Consider the following 19,421-nt stretch of genomic DNA (forward strand, 5'->3'; position numbering starts at 1 on the left):
ATGTATTGTGAGCCTTTCCCACGTAAATAAGCTTTATTGTACCCTATCATTTTTTTAAATTTTTAAAAATTTTTTAATTTGTTTTTGATAGAGACAGATCACAAGTGGGGGAGGGCAGAAAGAGAAGGAGATACAGAACTGGAAGCAGTTCCAAGCTCTGAGCTGTCAGCACAGAGCCCGACGCAGGGCTCGAACCCCCGAACCCACAAAATCATGACCTGAGCCAAAGTCGGATGCTTAACCGACCAAGTCACCCAGGAGCCCCCTTAATTAAAATTTTTTTTAATGTTTACTTTTGAGAGAGAGAAAGACCGTGAATGGGGAAGGGGCAGAGAGAGAGAGGGAGACACAGAGTCCGAAGCAGGCCTCAGGCTCCAAGCTGTCAGCCCAGAGCCCAATGCGGGGCTTGAACTCACAAACCAAGAGATCATGATGCGAGCCGAAGCCAGACACTTAAGCAACTGAGCCACCCAGGCGCCCCAATACCCTATCATTTTTAATTAGTTGCCTAATTTTTAATTAGATGGAAAATTTCTTTCCATCGTAGGCATGCTGTATGTGAAGTGTGGGGTCAAGATGCAGAAGGGCCTGTGCATGGCAATCAGTTGTAGAGTCTTCAAAGGCTCTTTTAGTCCAGATCGGGGTCTCTTTTAACAGTGGCACTGCTGTCATCTGGGGCCCGATATTTAGTGCGGTGTGGTGGGGGCGGGGGTGTCCCACGTGTTATGAGATGGTTAGCAGCTTTCCTGGCCTCTGCCCACTAGATGCCCGCAGCATCGTCTCCCCTCCCTGCAGCATACTGGGGGAGACCAAAACACCTCTAAGTATTGCCAAATACCTGCTGAGGGGCAAAACCATCCTTCGTTGAGTATCTGTGGTCTAGAGCATTCCGTCATCCCCCACCCAGTTTTTTCCATTTCATTGACATGTTCAAAAAGCAGGTCAGGGGTGCCTGGGTGGCTCAGTCGTTAAACGTCTGACTCTTGATTTCAGCTTAAATCAAGATCTCAAGATTCATGAGTTCAAGCCCCACGTCGGGCTCTCTGCTGACAGTGCAGAGCCTGCTCGGGATTGTCTCTCTTTTTCTCTCAAAATAAATAAACATTTAAAAAAAAAAAAGAAACATTTCCTTTCATTTAAAAAAAATAAAAATAAAAATAAAAACCAGGTCACAATCTCACCTTCAGGATATCATTGACACATCGTATCATTTGTTTCTCTATGCCCTGTATTGCCTGTAAATTGGAAGTCAGTTCTAAAGGCTGAATTGGGTGAACCTTATTAAACGACACAAACTGTATTAAAATATATATACCATAAACTGCGTTATACTATATTACACTTTATATATACATTATATGTCTATTAAACTATACACACACACGCACCGCACACAGCTTTGCATTACATCAAGTAGAGTTACCAGGTTAACGAATAAAAATAGAAGATACCTAGTTAAATTTGGATTTTAAATAAACAACAAATAGTTTTTTAGGATACGTATGTCCCAAATATTACATGAGACATATCTACCCTGAAAATGATTCCTTCTTTATCTGATATTCAAATTTAGCGAGGCATCCTACATTTATCTGACTGCCCAACCACAAGGCACATACTATTTGGTATGCCACCGTAAGCAATGCAAAATTGATCAGCATTTCAGGGAGCAACAGCCCGGTGCTCTATTCAAATCGATCCCATCAATATTTTATCATTTCATCTTTTGATGACTTTTGTCTAAATCAATTTTTTATTAGAAGTTGCCAACAGTGCTTTCCTCGTCACGTCACTTCTCTTATATTTATTCTGTGAAACTGTTTGTGTACGGAAGTTTCTTCTCATCCATTAGGGCAGTGAGTGAGGTAGGACTGGGTAGAAATAGAATCCAAACTTGGACCCTCTAATCAGAGTCTAGTGCGTGTTCCGTTATATCCGGTGTGGGGGGGGGGAAGTGGTAGGAGGGGAGGGATTTCCTTTTGACATGTGGGCGATGCAGGACCACACACAGTCCTAGCACAGCCAGCCCATGTCACCTCAGCTGAGGCGTGAGATGGGGCATAGCGCGAAGGTAGGAGCGGTGTCTGCGAACGGAAGCAGACCCACAAATGATTCTCTGAGCAGAAGAAACAAAAGCTCTAGAAACAAGGGGTCGGTGGTAGATCCAAGGGAGAAAAGGATGGTGTACACCCTCTTATTCACCCCAAGGTCTGAGTAGCACACTTCAGAATAATCCACGCACACGGCCATGGACGTGTCATAGAAGATCAAACTCCTCGTGGTTTCTGGAAGAGCTGGAGTTTCTGCCACAAAGACACCCTGAAAGGCAGGTCAGAGGAGACTCTTCTTCAGCGAGGTGATGCGTGCCCGGGGTGAAGGGCACCTACAGGTCAGAGCCAGGCAGCACGATGAACGTCACCTTCCTTTTCATTTATTGGCTTTCTTTCTTTTTCTTCAAAAAAATTTTTTTAACGTTTATTTATTATTGAGAGACAGAGAGACACAGAGCGTGAGCAGGAGAGGGGCAGAGAGAGAGGGAGACGCAGAATCTGAAGCAGGTTCCAGGCTCCTAGCTGTCATCACAGAGCCCGACGCGGGGCTCAAGCTCACAAACCGTGAGATCATGACCTGAGCCAAAGTCGGTTGCTTAACTGACTGAGCCATCCAGGTGCCCCTCAGTTACTGACTTTCTTATCCTGTCTTTCCAGTTAGTTAAATGTATAGTGAAGTACCCTGTGGTTTTAATAACAGAAAGGGAATCAGAGGCTGTATCTTGCCCACACTCCATATATCTCAGCAGACCTGGCAAGCCATCAGTCATCAAAGGAAACACTTGACGGTATTACCATAGGAACGAATTGAAGAGGAAACTCTTGCGCGCTGGTTTTCCTTCACACAGAGGCCAAGATGAGATTCACAGTTCCTACCAGGGATGAACAATTGGAGACACAGGGGTTGAGCATGTGCCCAATGCTCTTTGAGAGATTTTTTTTTTATTTTTTAGAAAATTGTCTCTAAGGAAGAGAAGGATAATTTCTTAGATTGCAATATCATGATAGAGGTAATCAATGAGCTAATTGCTCCTTTATGCCTCTAATAAATATTTACAGAAAACCTACACGTGCCCTGAGCTGTGCTGAACACCACGTAAAGAGAACGAATCAAACACACATGGTATGTGATGAGGAACCAGACAAAAAAGATGTGCTGTTCATCTATTGTGACGCGTTCTTTGATAGGGTAGGAACAGAGTAATATGGGAACAACAAGAAATCTTCCGGCATGCATTTTAATATACTAGTCACTTCTATCCACCAGGAAGCAAAAGCCACAAAGGTATGACTGGTCTCATATATATACCGCAAAGAATGGACGAATTCGCATTTGGGGTCATCTAGTGAGTTTGAGTGACGTCCCAGAGACTGATCAGCTTTGTAGAGTTTGCCACTGAGATCTGAAGTTTGCGTGGCTGAGACACAAACCCCGGATGATGGGGGTGACACCAAGATTTTCAAATGAGCGAATTCGTGGGGCTATTCTCGGTTCCCCTCCCTGATCATTTGGATGCGTTCAGGGCTGTGAATCACTGCCAGTCCTGGAATTCTCCTCAGCCCTGATTCAGTGACACTTCTACGTGCTGGGGTTTCTCCTAAAGAGAAGCTCGCCAGCCACGGTCGCGTAGGGAAAGGTACACGTCTGCCAGTCTGTTTGGCAGGGCTGCGGGTGAGTGTCATTTAGTGTGGCGATTCACCGAACTCCAGATTGAGAGCCAACTGCCCCGCTATCATTTCGGTCTGTGATTAACCTAGATACACAAATTAGCCGCCCGTGCTCGCTTTATCACATCCCTCTGACTCTGTCTTGCTATTACCTGGGATGCTTCAGCTCATTTATTTGCTCATTTCTTGAGTATATTTCTCCCCACACTGGACGAGGACAGTCCTTAGGAGCCCTGGGTCGCTCATACTTTTCTCAGTCTGAATCTTCAGTCAAAACAAACAAACCAACGAAGCCTCATGATTTTGTCCTGTGTTTGCCTCCGATCAATGTCTTAGATAGCCACACAAACGCACACAAACCACGTTCTGTGGCTCCCTAACACGAGGACTTTAAATTGATTGTCTCTAAGGTGCTTTCCTATTTTAAAGTCGTATGATATTTCCCCCTACCATGGGACCTAGGATAACACCGATTAGGAGCCCGAAGGTACCATCTGTCCCCCGAGTCACTTCTTCTACCAGACACCCCATGGTTACCATCAATCCTACCTTCCTTCTTGTACTGTGCTTTCAACCGCATCCTTCCAGTCACTTCCACTTTCAAACCTATCACCGCCTCCTGCTTTTTCCTTTCACCTCTGCCAGTGTGAGACAAGATCACAGAAGGTGAGGTTACGACACGTCCTGAACTACCACCTGGCGGACCGGAGAGGAGAACCGAGGACTCGTCGGCCAGGCAGCGGCAGCCACTGCCTTTTGCCAAACACCACAGGGCGACACCGTCCATGTAACTGAGCTGCCTGAACTCCTCCGGTCCCGACTGCCAGCAAATGCTTGGATGTTAGACCTGCAGAGGACCTTGCGGCTCATGTGGTCCAACCTTTCCACTTCAGGGACACAACTGTTTTGAAAGGAGTCTCAACTTGTGAGATATAAACATGAAATTGTTAACTTTTTTTTTTTCAATAACCACTCCTGTGGCTTGATTCCTGCTGGACAGCATGCTCCCTTAATGACATCTTACACCAATTTCATAAACTTTTCATCACTTTGCGTTACTAACACAGACTCATTGAAGTTACTACACACAATCCTGTGTTCTCAAATTTTAATTTTATCTTCTAGCTGAAATTCCCTCTGGTTTCCATCATCCCTCCTCCTCTACCTAACCATGCCCCACCCCCCACGCCTACCCTGCTGCCCGAGCATGGAACAGGGTTTGTGGCTTCAGTGGCTTGAGGTGTGTTGGGAGGTGAAGGATGGTGACCTTGCCACCCATGCCCCTTTCTCTTTCTAGCACCAGCCCCTCGTTGTTGGGGGGAGAGGGGAGAAGGCGGAATGAGACAACGGTCACCCACAGTGTAGGCGCGGTCGCTCCTGCCTTTGTCGTAACTGCTGTTCCTGCACACGACTACCACCTCGTAAGTGGAGGGACGCTGGTGGTGAGGTCCTCTTTTTTGCTAGTTGTCACTATTTTGTCAACATTGATTGGTTCTTTCTTCTCTGTTAGCCAAATGCAGGTGCTCTCAGAGAAGGGCCTTCGTAGGGTTTTCAGAGGCGCCTCTGTCCCATCCGCCTGCCCATCTAAGGCTCCACCTCCTTTGGCTGTCATTGGAAGCAACCCACTCCACAGCGTCATGCCATTGGAGTCCCCATCACCCACCCAAACAATGGCCCCGTGGGGCAAGATGGTTCAAGCCTCTATCACCTTCTGTTTGCCTGTCCGACCCATGGGACAGAAGCTTGGTCTTGCCATGTGAAATGGTGACCACACTAACTCCCAGCACCTGCTCTGTAGCTCCAATCCCTTTTTCCCAGACTTTTCCTGCAGCCCCACCAGCTTTAGGCGCTCTTCCAGAATAGTGCTTCATCGGCTGTAATGCAAAACATGGCTATGAGTTCTCAACTTGTTGGAGATGGACTGAACGATTCAACGATCCCAAATGTTGTGGGGAAAATACCGGGACACCGCACTGAATGCCTTCTTTCCCCCTACTTAAGAACCCAGCCGTTCAGGCCTCTGAGTTTCAAATCCTGGCTCTGCCGTTCGCTGCGTGTATGACCCCTCTACTTGGTGAAAAATAAGGATGTTACCAGTACCACTCCATGGGGTTCTTGTGGGTGTCAAATGGGAGAAACCACTGCCATGGAGCCCGTGCTCCGTTAAGTGTCAACAATTATTATTGTTGCTGTTCCATGTTTATTATGTTTACTGCAACACATTCCAGTCTCTCCTTTATTATTTCTGCCTGCGGAAATCAGGAGTTTGACAAAGTCCAACATGGTGAGGGGACACCCTTTCTCTTGCACTTTTGCGCCCTACACAGTGCTTGGTGTATTGCTACGCACACAGCAGCTGCTTAACGCGAAATGCACTACAGTTTCTGTGCCGATGCAGCACATGTTTCTGGAATGCAAACGTTCCATATACTATTGGTAACCGCAGGAATCATGTCAATATGATGTAGAAGCTCGTTCTCAGGAGAATGTTCCCAGCGTGTTATGTTTACTACCAAGGAAGAGCGGCCGGACAGAGATCTTACTAGCTCAGTGGAGCACAGCTGGGGCTGGAGGACCCTGGACGAAGACCATTTGCTTGAAGGGGGCTTAGTTTTACCGTGCGTCTGTCTTGAGCGTTTTATCGGACGGTCTGCTCCTATCGATGGCTTTTGTGTGTTTCCTCCTCGTCACCGCCTTCCATCAACCTTCCTTTACCTTTGAAGAAGATGAAGTTCTACACCTACTGTTGATTGGACTCCGTTATTAGACATTTAACATTTGCTTAAAACGGTTTACTTTATTTCACAGACATGCTAATGTTTATGTCAATGCTCTGGTTATAGGTTTTGCGTGACCTGCCACGACATTTTTTTCCCAAAAGACTTGTTATTTTTAGTGTGTGTTTTTACAGAATGCAAGGACTGGCTAAAATAAATGCATATGATGTGATAGCAGAAGCACCTGTGTTATGTTCAAGAACTCTTAAGTGAATTGAATGAATGGAAACCATTTCTCCCCTTTTTGCTGATTCAAGGACTTCACCCTTTCCACTACCTGACTCTGCCTTCCCTCATTGTCTGTCTCCACTTACTGGATTATTCCTATCTGCTAACAGTAGGATCTAGCATCTCCCATAAAACACAAACCCTCTCTCGACCCTGTGTCTCCCTGCATCATTGTCACACAGCAAAACTCAGACAGGCATGCTCGCTCCCAAGTCCCTTTCCAGCCCACTTCAAGCTGCCTTCCACACACACCAGTCCCCCTGAAACTGCCACTGTTAAGGCTCCAGAACTTTCCATATTGTTAAATCCAAAGAATAATTCTACTGTCTTGCTTCACCTCTCAATAAAATTCAATATAATCAACTCCTCACCTTTAGTGACACGGTTCTCTGTGCTTCCTTACTGGCCATTTCTTACTGGTCTCTTTCTGGATCTTCCCCTTCTCCCCATCCTCTAAATATCAGATTTTCTCATGGCTCTGTCCTGGGACATTCTCTTTTCCCAGCGGCTCCTTCTCCCTCTTTGGCTGATTTCATCTTGCTCCTGTGGCTTTAAACATATGCCAGCGATTTTCAACTTTGTGTCTCTAGTCCAGACATTTCTTCCGGTCTCCCAGCTCTTAGAACTGCCTGTTGAGCGTAAACACGTAGCTGTCACAGAAACGCTTCAAACTGAAGCATCTCCAAACCAGAACACTTGACTTTCCTCCCTACATCTGGCACTTCGTCAGTCTTCGCCATGTAATGAGTGCTATCACTGTCTACCCAGCGATTAAAAACAGAAACTTGGGAATGCTATTTTATGCTTCCCTCATGCTCCAATCTGTCAGCAAGTCCTGTTAATACCACTTCCAACATATGCCTGAACTCCGTCAACTCGTCGTCACCCGCACTGCTCCCTCTGCAGGCTGATCTGTCATCGTGTCCTACTGCGTCCTGACCATCTCCCAGCTGCCACTGGACACATCTTCATCATGCACAGCTGCGGTGTGCATGTGCATGTGTGTGTGCATAGATGTGTGCATTCTCATAATCGACGAAAAGCCATCAAACAGTTTATTTTTTTCAGATTTTTTTTACTTTATTTATTTTTGAGATGGAGAAAGAGCACTAGCAAGGGAGGGGCAGAGAGAGAGAGAAGGAGAGAGAGACACAGAATCCGAAGCAGACTCCAGGTTCCGAACTGTCAGCACAGAGCCCGACGTGGGGCTCAAACTCATGAGCCGTGAGATCATGACCTGGGCTGAAGTCGGACGCTTAACTGACTGAGCCACCCGGGAGCCCTGCCATTACACTGTTTAAAGGTGGGGCGCCTGGGTGGCTCAGTCGGTTGAGCTTCCGACTTCAGCTCAGGTCATGATCTTGCCGTTTGTGAGTTCGAGCCCCATGTTGGGCTCTGTGCTGACAGCTCGGAGCCTGGAGCCTGCTTCGGATTCTGTGTCCCTCTCCCTCTGCCCCTCCCTTGTTCATTCTCTGTCTCTGTCTCTCGAAAATAAATAAATGTTTAAAAAATTAGTTTTAGGGGTGCCTGGGTGGCTCAGTCGGTTGAGCTTCCGACTTTGGCTCAGGTCATGATCTTGCCATTTGTGAGTCGAGCCCCATGTCGGGCTCTGTGCTGACAGCTCAGAGCCTGGAGCCTGCTTCGGAATCTGTGTCCCCCTCTCTCTCTGCCCCTCCCCCGTTCATGCTCTATTTCTCTGTCAAAAATAAACATTTAAAAAAAATTTGAAATTAGTTTTTAAAAGCTGTTTAAAGGTGAACACACACACAAATGCCTCTGTGTGTGTGTGTGTGTGTGTGTGTTCTCTTGTTCAAATAGTTTGATTGATGGCTTTTCATTGCCCTGCAAATAAAATCCTGATACTTGCCGGACTCAGCCGCTATATACACCTCTAATCATATTTTGAGCTACTGTATTGTGCTTCAGTCTCACTCGTCTTCTCTGAATTCTTGGAATTCTCTAAATTCCTTCTTGTTTGGGGGACTTTGAACCTGCCATAGCTTTTTGCTTGGTCCATTCTATCTCATGCTCTAAACCACTTTTCTTGAAAGGCCTTTTCTTGACCGTCCTATCTAAATGACCCCTGTAATTCTGTCCAGCAATGTTATTTGTTTCTTCCAAACGTTAATTACAAGCTGTTCCCATTTTATTTGTTTACTTGTGTCATGTCTGTCTTTCCCAACAGAATCTTCACTCCGTGAGGGAAGAAGTCTGCTCTATGTAGTTAGTTCTCATTTGCATTACCAGCACATTACAGAAGGCTTAGCACATAAATGTTTGTTGAATAAAGAAAGGAAAATAATAGGCTGAATAATGTTTTTGTGCCAAAACGAAATTTTGTGTGTGGGGTTTCATGGTAAGATGATCAAGTATTCGGTCTATATCTATAAGTCATTCCTATGACCTCATTAATGGTCATAATAATTCAGCTTCAGGGACTGCCTGTTTGGAAAAGCATGTCGTGCAAAATGACATTAATCGACTTCAAGATTTTTTTGTTCACTCCGGGAAATTAGAGCATATAATTTACCAAAACCCTACCAGCAGTCTATGTTCAATGCTGACTGCTAGGAGCCCGTGATAACCCTGCATAGTTCTCTTTTTCTCTTAGAGGTGAACATTTTCTTAATATAATTTACCATCAAATTGGTTTCCATACAACACCCAGTGCTCATCCTAAGTGCCCTCTTCAATGCCCGTCACCCATTTCCCTCTCCCCCACCCCCCGCCAACCCTCAGTTTGTTTTCTGTATTTAAGAGTCTCTTACGGGTTGCCTCCCTCCCTCTCTGTTTGTAACTATTTTTTCCCCTTCCCCTCCCCCATGGTCTTCTGTGAAGTTTCTCAAGATCCCCATAGGGGTGAAAACATATGGTAAAAGGCGAACATTTTGACCATATTGAAATATATTAGAAATCGGTATAAATCTAATTTTGGTATTGGGAATATACAAAAATTATTTATTTGTATTTTCGAATCAACCATTGCCCCATGGGTTGTGTGCGGAGAGGATCTTCACACATCTCTCTGCAACACGACTGTCGGAGGAGCTGTGATAGAGAGGGTTGTGTTAGAGACAGACTCACAGATGCAGGAAAGAAACAGGTGGTCACCAGAGAGGTTGACACGGCTGACGGGGATTAAGAAGCGTCAACTACCAGTTGTAAAATAAGTAAGTCATGGGGATGTAACGTACAGCACAGAGCAGTGTCCATAAAACGGTAACAGCTTGACAAGGTGACAGATAACTAGACTTACTGTAGGGATCGTTTGGTGATGCTTAAAAATGTCAAATCACTCTGTCGATTACAGTTCAATTTAACCAAACCCAAGGAAACAGAAGGTGGTTGTGTCTTCAGCAGCCCGTTCTGTGGGGGTCCGTGTGCTGGGGGAAACTTCTTTCCACTTTTCCCTTTTTTAACCCACTTTCAGGGGTACAAAATGACTTGACAGTCACTGGTGCAGCTGTGACTTGTAAACAAAAACGCACACGAAGGCGCTGAAATCAAGTGGAGATTTCACTTGTGAAATGGTCACCTGAATGAGCCGTAACTTACTTTACGTGTTCAGAGCATCACCAATGAAAACTGTACGTGTTTTCTCATTTAAAGAATTTGCAAATCCTTGAGAAATCCTATGAGAAACGTTGGCCTATAGGAATGGCTACCAAAATGTCCTGAGTTTTCTGACGCTGCATCTGTTTCCAATATTCAGTCCGCTGCTCGCATCCCGGGTCAGACCGTATGTTCCAGTTTTGGGTCAGACACTCGATACTCACAGGTTTTCTTGAAGGAAAGGAAGATTTCCCTGGAGCCTGCCTGGTACCAGGCACCTCGTTCACCTTCACTTGGTCACCTTCTCTTCTTCAAAATCCAGACCAGTACTTTTCAATCCCATCAGAACCCATTTTGTGCCACATATTTGGTAACACCTTCTTGGCTATCCTGATGAGAATGCATGGACCATGGACTCACCTATGGATGCAGTCGGGCGTGGAGGGGGCACTGAGGAAAGCTAGCCGTCATGCCCCTCACTGGCGTGGGCCCCTCCAAGGTCCTGCAAGAAGCCATACGCTCCTGTAACATTTCCAGAAGTAAGATAACTTAGCCCCATTTGGACAAGACCACTGTCTCTCCCCGCTTCCTCGCCTATTGGCAACATGAGGGTAGCTGCTGGAAGGTTCTGGCATCCGGCTAAGGAGGACGTGGGTTGAGGGGGTTCTGGTTCAGCGTAACAGATGCACGCGGTTTGCAGTTCCTGCCAGGTGGGGTAAGACGAGGCGAGGCGCTTTGAGCCATCGTGGAAGGAGTGGCTTCCACCAAAGAGCTAACCGTCTTGGCTTCGGGACACAAAGGTGGAGGCAGAGGTCAGGCTGCAGCGTGATCCCATCCTCCGGCGCTCGGCGCTGGAAATTTGTGGGCAGCCAAGGAACACCCCTGTTGAAATATCTGGAGTCAGAAGCTAATCTTGCCAGAACGTTTTCCCAAGCGTCAGCTGTGTGTAAAATTGTACGCAGAGGATTTGGTACCTTTCCGTGTCTAGTGAAAACGGAGGTTCTCTCCAGGAACATTTTCGGTAAAGTGAAATACAAAATTATAAACACACCGTGACGCTTCGTCTTTTTTGGCATGGAAACGAAACGAAACAAAACAAAACAAAACTTATCAGGACTCCTCTGTTTGTCAGGCACAAACCTGTAGCAACACAAACAGCGTGGACACCTCCTAGAAACTGCACTTGCTATGCGCCCCAAGTACCAATAACAGAAAAAAGTGCTGGGGGCGCCTGGGTGGCTGAGTCGGTTAAGCGTCTGACTTCGGCTCAGGTCACGATCTCGCGGTCCGTGAGTTCGAGCCCGGCGTCGGGCTCTGTGCTGACAGCTCGGAGCCCGGAGCCTGTTTCGGATTCTGTGTCTCCCTCTCTCTCTGCTCCTCCCCCGCTCACACTCTGGCTCTCTCTCTCCCTCAAAAATAAACAAACATTAAAAAAATTTTTTTTAGGGGCGCCTGGGTGGCGCAGTCGGTTAAGCGTCCGACTTCAGCCAGGTCACGATCTCGCGGTCCGTGAGTTCGAGCCCCGCGTCAGGCTCTGGGCTGATGGCTCAGAGCCTGGAGCCTGTTTCTGATTCTGTGTCTCCCTCTCTCTCTGACCCTCCCCCGTTCATGCTCTGTCTCTCTCTGTCCCAAAAATAAATAAACGTTGAAAAAAAAAAAAATTTAAAAAAAAAAAAAAAAAAAAATTTTTTTTAAAGAAAAACCTGCTGATCAGCAATGCTAGGGGAAAGAATGAATTGTATTTCTAATTTCTCTATTAAAAATGATAATACAGTATCACTGGTGAACAGGAGATCAAAGAGTCTGTAGTAAAGGTACAGAGGAAAAGAAGAGTTAGAATGGAATGTCTGGCAGCAAATTAATTGCTATCTTTTCTGGACCTTTATAACATTCACGTCATTTTTCACCTTTTCTATATTTTATAATTTTTGTGATAGAATTTCTTGTTCTAAATCGTCACTCCAATATCTAATATCGTATTCATAATCTTCTATTCAGTTTTTTAAGGAGGGTCCAAACTGCGGAAGTTGCGGGCATCTGAAGCCAGACCCACCTCTCGTACACACAGGAAGTCTTAACCTACATAAAACCGAACAACTTTATGATAAGAAAACACACTCATGATGAGTGTGCCAGCCCCCACGCAGGTGGAGAGGAGGGGGCGGCGGGTGAGGCAATGACCAGGAAGCTCGGTTGCTGGGGGTCTGATTCGGTCACACGGTGCATGATTGAAGGATGCTGTTCCAGGAAGAGAAGGGACTCACCTTCTCTCGGCATACACGGGTTTTTCCCCTAGACCATCCAGCATATAGGAAGAAATGTAAAAAAAGAAATCTTTGCATTTATTTGTCAAACAGTCAGATTCAAGGCGCAAATAATGATAAAAGGGCTGGTTGGACATTCTGAAGTCGTGCAGAAACAGGGCAATTCTTTCTTCCGCACGAGGCCGTCCTGGGTGCTGTGGGGTGTTTGGTGCCTCCTGAGAGCGAACAATGTGTGTTGTAGACATTGCTGCAGCAAGCAATATGCAACCGCTTGCACGCACACACTCAGACACACACATGTGCTCGCACACACGCACACATGCTTGCACACACAGACACACACGTGCTCGTGCACATGCACACAGACACGTGTTCATGCACGCATGCACATGCTCAAACATACTTGTGCACACTCAAAACGTGCTCACACACACACACATGCTCGTGCACACACGTGCTCGCGCATGCATGCACATACTCATACATGCTTGTGCACAAACATGCTCACACACATGCACACACACATATGCTCGCGCACGCACACACACATATACCTGCTTATATACTCACACACATGTTCGCACACACATGCACACACAGACACACGTGCTTGAGTACACACACACGTGCTCATGCACACAATCCTTGTGCACACACTCACACATGTGCTCATGCACACACATCCTTGTGCACACACGCACACACTCAGACACACATACTTGTGCACACACACATGCTCTCACACTCAGACACATGTATTCATGCACTCAGACACACGTGCTCATGCACAGACACACTCACACACACATGCTTGCACACACGCACTCAGACACACATGTGCTCACGTGCAAACGCACACACACACACATGCTCGCACACATACTCAGACACACACGTGCTCACGCACACATGCACGTGCTCATACATACTTGTGCACTCAAAACATGTGCTCACACACATGAACACACACATATGCTCGTGCACACACATGCTCGTGCACGTACGCACATGCTCACGCATGCACATACATACACTTGCGTATACACTCACACACGTTTGCACACACATGCACACAGTCAGACACACGTGCTTGTGCACGTACTCGTGCACATACATGCTTGTGCACACACGCACACACTCAGACACACATGCTCGTGCACACACACATGGTCTCACACACAGGCACACACGTGCTCGTGCACAGACGCACACACTCACAGACACATGCTCACACACACTCAGACACACACGTGCTTGTGCACACGCACACACACACACGCACATGCTCATACATACTTGTGCACACACACAAACACATGCTCACACACACATGCTCGCACAGACACATGCTTGCACACGCACACACACATATACTTGTGTATACACACGCATGTTCACACACATGCACATACTCAGGTGCTTATGCATACACGTGCTCACACACACACGTGCTCGCACACACTAAGACACACGTGCTCACGCACGCACATGCTTGTGCACACACTCAGACACACCTGGTCGCGCGCACACACACACGGTCGCGCACACATGCGCACACACACACACACACACACACACACCCTCTCTCTCTCGCACACACACACCCATTTCCTGACAGCCTGTGGCAGGGATGACAGACTCAGGGAGTATGACCTGAGAGGTGCAGACGACTCCCTGTGTCCTCATTTTTCAACCCCGACCTGTACACATCATCACCCCCAGAAACACTGGTCACAGTACCGTCTGGTGGGTCCTGAAAGATTAGGGCTGCAGAAGTTACCTATTAAAATGCAAATATCCTTGGCTGAGCTAAGACCTCTTGTCCTTATCTGCTGACAGCCTGCAGGGTTTCCTTTAAGAGAAGGCTGTTTCCATTCTTTAACTGTGTAATTCTGTAAGGAAGCTTGACATAAACTGGCCCACACTACACTTGACTCGAGGGCTGACCGCAAGAGAGGTTTCTCTGTCTGCAAGCACGCCTGGGAAGGGACCGGGACCCCCAGCGAGCAACCGCCCCGAGCTCCCCTGCCCACTCCGAGCGGGAGGCGCGGTCTGCTCCCCCATGCGCACCTGGCGTGGGCACGGAGCTGCGTCCTTGGACCCAGTGTTGCCTCCTGGACCCACCAGTGGTCTTTCGAGCTCTTTGCCCAAGGACGCATGAGAGGGTCTGTCTCTGTTCTTCGCAAGTCCAAAGGCTCCTTGCTCAATACTCACACAATAAATCACACCTACGGCTTTCCTTTCTGCCAACGTCTCTCTAAACCTTTCGCGACATCAACTCAGTGACACTCACAGCAACAGGTGCCAGCACTGCCTCCATTTTCCCAGATATGAGGCTGAGGCACAGAGACGCCAAGCAATTTGACAGGGGTCACATGTCATAAGTGGTCTGAGCTGAGAATCAAACCCCAGAGCCTGTTCAGAGCTGCACTCTCTCATCAGTCTTACACATAATCTCTGTAAAATATGCGTGGACAATAATTTATTTTTACACTTTATGTTTTAAAATTTAATGCAATAGTCTAACATTTTATACAATTTTTTTTAACACCACCATGCCCTCTGAGAATATTCCTTAACAGGTGAATAATTCTGTTCTCCCCATTCGGAAGGAAAACTCGGGTCACTTCAACTGATCTGCATTTTTTGGAAGTCAGGAAGGCAAGTCTGAGGGCCTCTGGGTCTCTGAGCTGGAACCCAGCATTTATAAGGCGAAGTTCGTGGTCAGTTTGCCTGAGCACACGTCGTGGCTCAGACTGCTTCCCAACTACAGGATGCCACCGAGATGCCTCATCTGGAGAATGAGTGGCTGGTTACGCATCTCAAAGACAGGCAGCACGGTACCCCAGATACCCACAGGGCACATCACGCTCAGGCAGTGGTCCAGCCCTAAGAAATGTTAGGAGACTGATTCAAGGGCTTTCTCTCTGTATTTTATGGTGTTAGGGGACACCCAAGAGATGTAACACTAGTTAGGAAGCCTTTGCCCAGTCTACCGAATGTTTACGACTAGGAGCATGACCGTGCACCTGAGCCAGGTCCTTCGACCGCTGGCAGCCTTTAACTGGATATCTGGTAGGACTCACCTATAAACAGTCTATAGGATATTAGCTCTTGCCGTATCACTATATAAAATCCGAATACTATGATCACCTTTGAATTAGAGCAAGAGCATATTCTATCAAAATCAGGTACTAGAAATATATTTCGTGGCTGGTCTCCATTCAAATCCATGTTTCTGTGAAAAATCCCACTGAGTGTCCCTTCCATGTCAGAAAGCAGTTCGTCTCAGTCTTCTAAAGACGGAAGGAAAAGATCATCTTTGAGATTATTTTCTGAAGTCTTATTTTTCTTTTCTTGGGGGAAAAAAAACCCTCTGTCCACATGCAAAATTGTGGCTTCCATAAGCCCTGTCCCCATCTCCTTTTCAGTGGTATTCACTTCGGGAGTCCTGGGAGCTTCCATTTATTTCTTTTGGATCTACCCAAAGCAAGGAACTGTTCAGGTCAAGACATGAATTAAAAAAAAAGTGGTAACACCACTGCCTTTATTGTGAAAATCCATCAGGCGGCCAGCACTGCTATTGAATCTGCTTTCCTGAACAGACTCCTGTCCTGGTGGCAAAGAGAGCTGATGACCTCCTGGCCTTAAGAATCTAGATTAAAAGGTACGGCTCCCTCTCGCTTCTCTCCAGACACATCTATGAAATATACATAATAAATATGTGACCATGCCAACAGCACTGTGTGACTACGGATGGAGAAGTCATCCCGTGAAGCCAAGAAAAGAAACTGTAGAACAGGAGGTTGGACCGGGTCAGTGATTTCCCATTTGTGGGTTCCAGATCCCTGGAAATCCAAATAATTTTGTGCGGGGCCCATGAATCCACGTGTACTTTGAGCACGCTGCGTAGACTGGATCGACAGACATCATATGGAAGTGGTCGTGAGCCCAGGCTCTTTAGCAAGACTGCCCAGTTTCAAATCTTAATTCTTCCACTTAGCAGCTGCATGACTAGACAAATCACCCACCTTCCCTGTGTTTTCGTTTCCTCATTTTTTAACCACATAAAGTTGGTGGGAGCAAAACAGATCAGACCTGTTGTGTGCTTAGCCCTGTACCTAGTCCTTGGGGAGAGATCGGTGTTTTTACCACGTGCGTTCACACCCCAAGCAGACAGCTATTTTGGTCTTTCATCATTTTACATTCCCATGTCACATGGACCTTGCCTTGTGCTGGAGAACACAGAGAAGAAAAAGCCAACAAATTAGCCCTCGGTCTGCTTCCCAATTTTGGAGAAGGGCACAAAAACCCAGAGACCCGATGGGCCGACCCTTCCTCTGCTACCATGTCCCAAATCATAAAAGTCCCCATCGAAAGCCTTTTAGTCTGGATCCAGCCGCAGAGATGAACCCCAGCTCAACGGCCCCGTCGTTCACGTGTGGCTATTGGCCTTTCCCTTCTCCACTGCTCCCAAGTGAAATAAATACAACTAAGGTTTCCAAGAACCAACAATAGGTCACAATATGGGATACAGATGCTGTCTAGGAATACCCAGATTGTAAGGCTTGTGGGAAGAAATGAGATGAAGACCCAGTCTACTGATGTCAGTGAGCATACTTGCTGATATCGACAGGCGGGACATACAAGGAAGTAACGCACATCCCAGCCAGAGACCGGATCAAATTTAGGGGACTTCGTTTTTAGGTAAGGGAAAGGATTGTGGAATTCAACTGGTGTATCAACCCATTATTCCAGGGTGGAGTGGAGCTACTGCCTTATCTTAGTGTTGATCTGTTCCTTTGGGTACCTGTGGTTGTATACCATGGGGATGATTTATTCTTCCTGATGTTGATGCTGCTGGTTTTGTTGTTACTTTTGTTTTTGTCTCAGGGCTGGATGGACAGGGTGGTTTGGCTGGTTTTTGAAGCTCTCACGAACTGCTTTTGCTGAATCTGCAAACCGTTCGCTCTCACTACTGCCAAAACACTACCTTCATTTCAACAGCAGACACCGAATCAAAAGTTTCAGGAGGCACAGCAAACGAAATTGGTCTCTCTCACCCCCAAAGCTTGTACTGTCTCCGGGAGGAGACAGTGCAGGTCAACGGGCCCACCTCACCCCCCCATTCAAGAAGGAGGTGTTTGGACAGGGTAGAGTCTCAGGAGGAAGCTTTCAAACAGACTGTGTGAGTCACAGGAAAGTGTCTCCGAAGGGCAATGTCATGGTCAGATCAGTGTCTTAGGAAAAAGCAATATCTCATAAGTGCCCTGGACAAACTCTCAACAGCGTGATAAAGTAGATCTCTCTCTGCCAGGACCTTGCTAGTCAAATGTTGCTCTGACGGCACCATAAAAAACAGCTTCGTCCCCATTTCTTTCACCTCCTCCCCACCCCCACTGAACAACTTTTTGTGTTCAAGTCTTTCCTTATCACGCTCACTTCATCATGATTATGAAGATGAATGAGCTTGCTTTATGTAAATAAACTATGCCACCAATCAAACAAAGGAGGGTGGCCATTTGCCTTAGTCCAGTTGAAATGCAGGTTTCTCTTAAAAGTCTTTAAAAATTTTTTTTAAATATTTATTTATTTTTGAGCGGGAGAAAGAGCGCGAGCAGAGGAGGAACAAAGAGAGAAGCAACACAGAATCATCCAATGCAGGCTCCAGGCTCTGAGCTGTCAGCACAGAGCCCAACGAGGGGCTCGAACCCACGAGCTGTGAGATCATGACCTGAGCTAAAGTCGGATGCTTAACGGACTAAGCCACCCCGGCTCCCTTTAAAAGTCTTTAATAATGGTACTAAAGAAGGAGAAGACCTACTTATGGAGCCTCTTTTACATGCTAGACACTGGGTGATGTACTTCACGTGTTTATCAGCTTATTACACCTGACAATAAAGCTGTGACCTTGAGGCCGTTATTGTCCCTATATTATAGGGACCTTAATGACAAATACTAGGAGTATTTGAATTCAGATCTTTAAACCCAAACAATCTGCCTTTTTTCAAAATGACTTGCTGCTTTCTTTAAAGATCTGTCACTAAACCACCACGTGGCCTAAAACCAGTCACCAGCCTCCCTTATCTGGAAATTTCTACGTATGAATCTTTGTAGCCCCAAATTCTCTAATGCCACAGAAGCTAGACGTTTTGGTTAGGTCGGCCTGCGGAGGATCTTTATGGTTGATTCAGGAGACTTCCTCCAACAGTCTGTAAGGAAAAGCATGGTGGGACAGAAAGTTAGCAAGGTGGGCCTAGCTAACTTCATACTCTCCCACCTGCTTCAGAGTTTCGGCAAGGACCTAATAGAATAAATACTGCATGTAAATAAAATAAAATAAAATAAAATAAAATAAAATAAATAAAATAGAGTAAAATAGAATAAAATAAATAGAATAAAATAGAATAAAATAAAGTAATAAAATAAAATAAATAGAATAAAATAGAGTAAAATAGAATAAAATAAAATAAAATAATAAAATAAAATAAAATAAATAGAATAAAATAGAGTAAAATGGAATAAAATAAATAAAAGAAAATAAAATAAATAGAATAAAATAGAGTAAAATAGAATAAAATAAAATAATAAAATAAAACAAAATAAAATAAAATCAATAGAATAAAATAGAGTAAAATAGAATAAAATAAATAGAATAAAATAGAGTAACATAGAATAAAATAAAGTAATAAAATAAAATAAATAGAATAAAATAGAGTAAAATAGAATAAAATAAAATAAAATAATAAAATAAAATAAAATAAATAGAATAAAATAGAGTAAAATAGAATAAAATAAATAAAATAAAATAAAATAAAATAAATAGAATAAAATAGAGTAAAATAGAATAAAATAAAATAATAAAATAAAATAAATAGAAT

The 19,421-nt window shown here is 45.5% G+C and overlaps 1 long non-coding RNA gene across 1 annotated transcript in view; it reads right to left on the reverse strand.

Annotated features, from left to right (window-relative positions):
- The window catches only part of LOC147572254 (uncharacterized), a 171,499-nt gene that overhangs the window by 11,713 nt on the left and 140,365 nt on the right, over positions 1 to 19,421 (reverse strand). The gene's annotated exons all lie outside the window — the stretch shown is intronic.

Source organism: Puma concolor, chromosome E4 (assembly GCF_028749965.1).
Source record: "Puma concolor isolate L17-30 chromosome E4, mPumCon1.1.hap2, whole genome shotgun sequence".
In the NCBI taxonomy this organism is placed as follows: domain Eukaryota; kingdom Metazoa; phylum Chordata; class Mammalia; order Carnivora; family Felidae; genus Puma; species Puma concolor.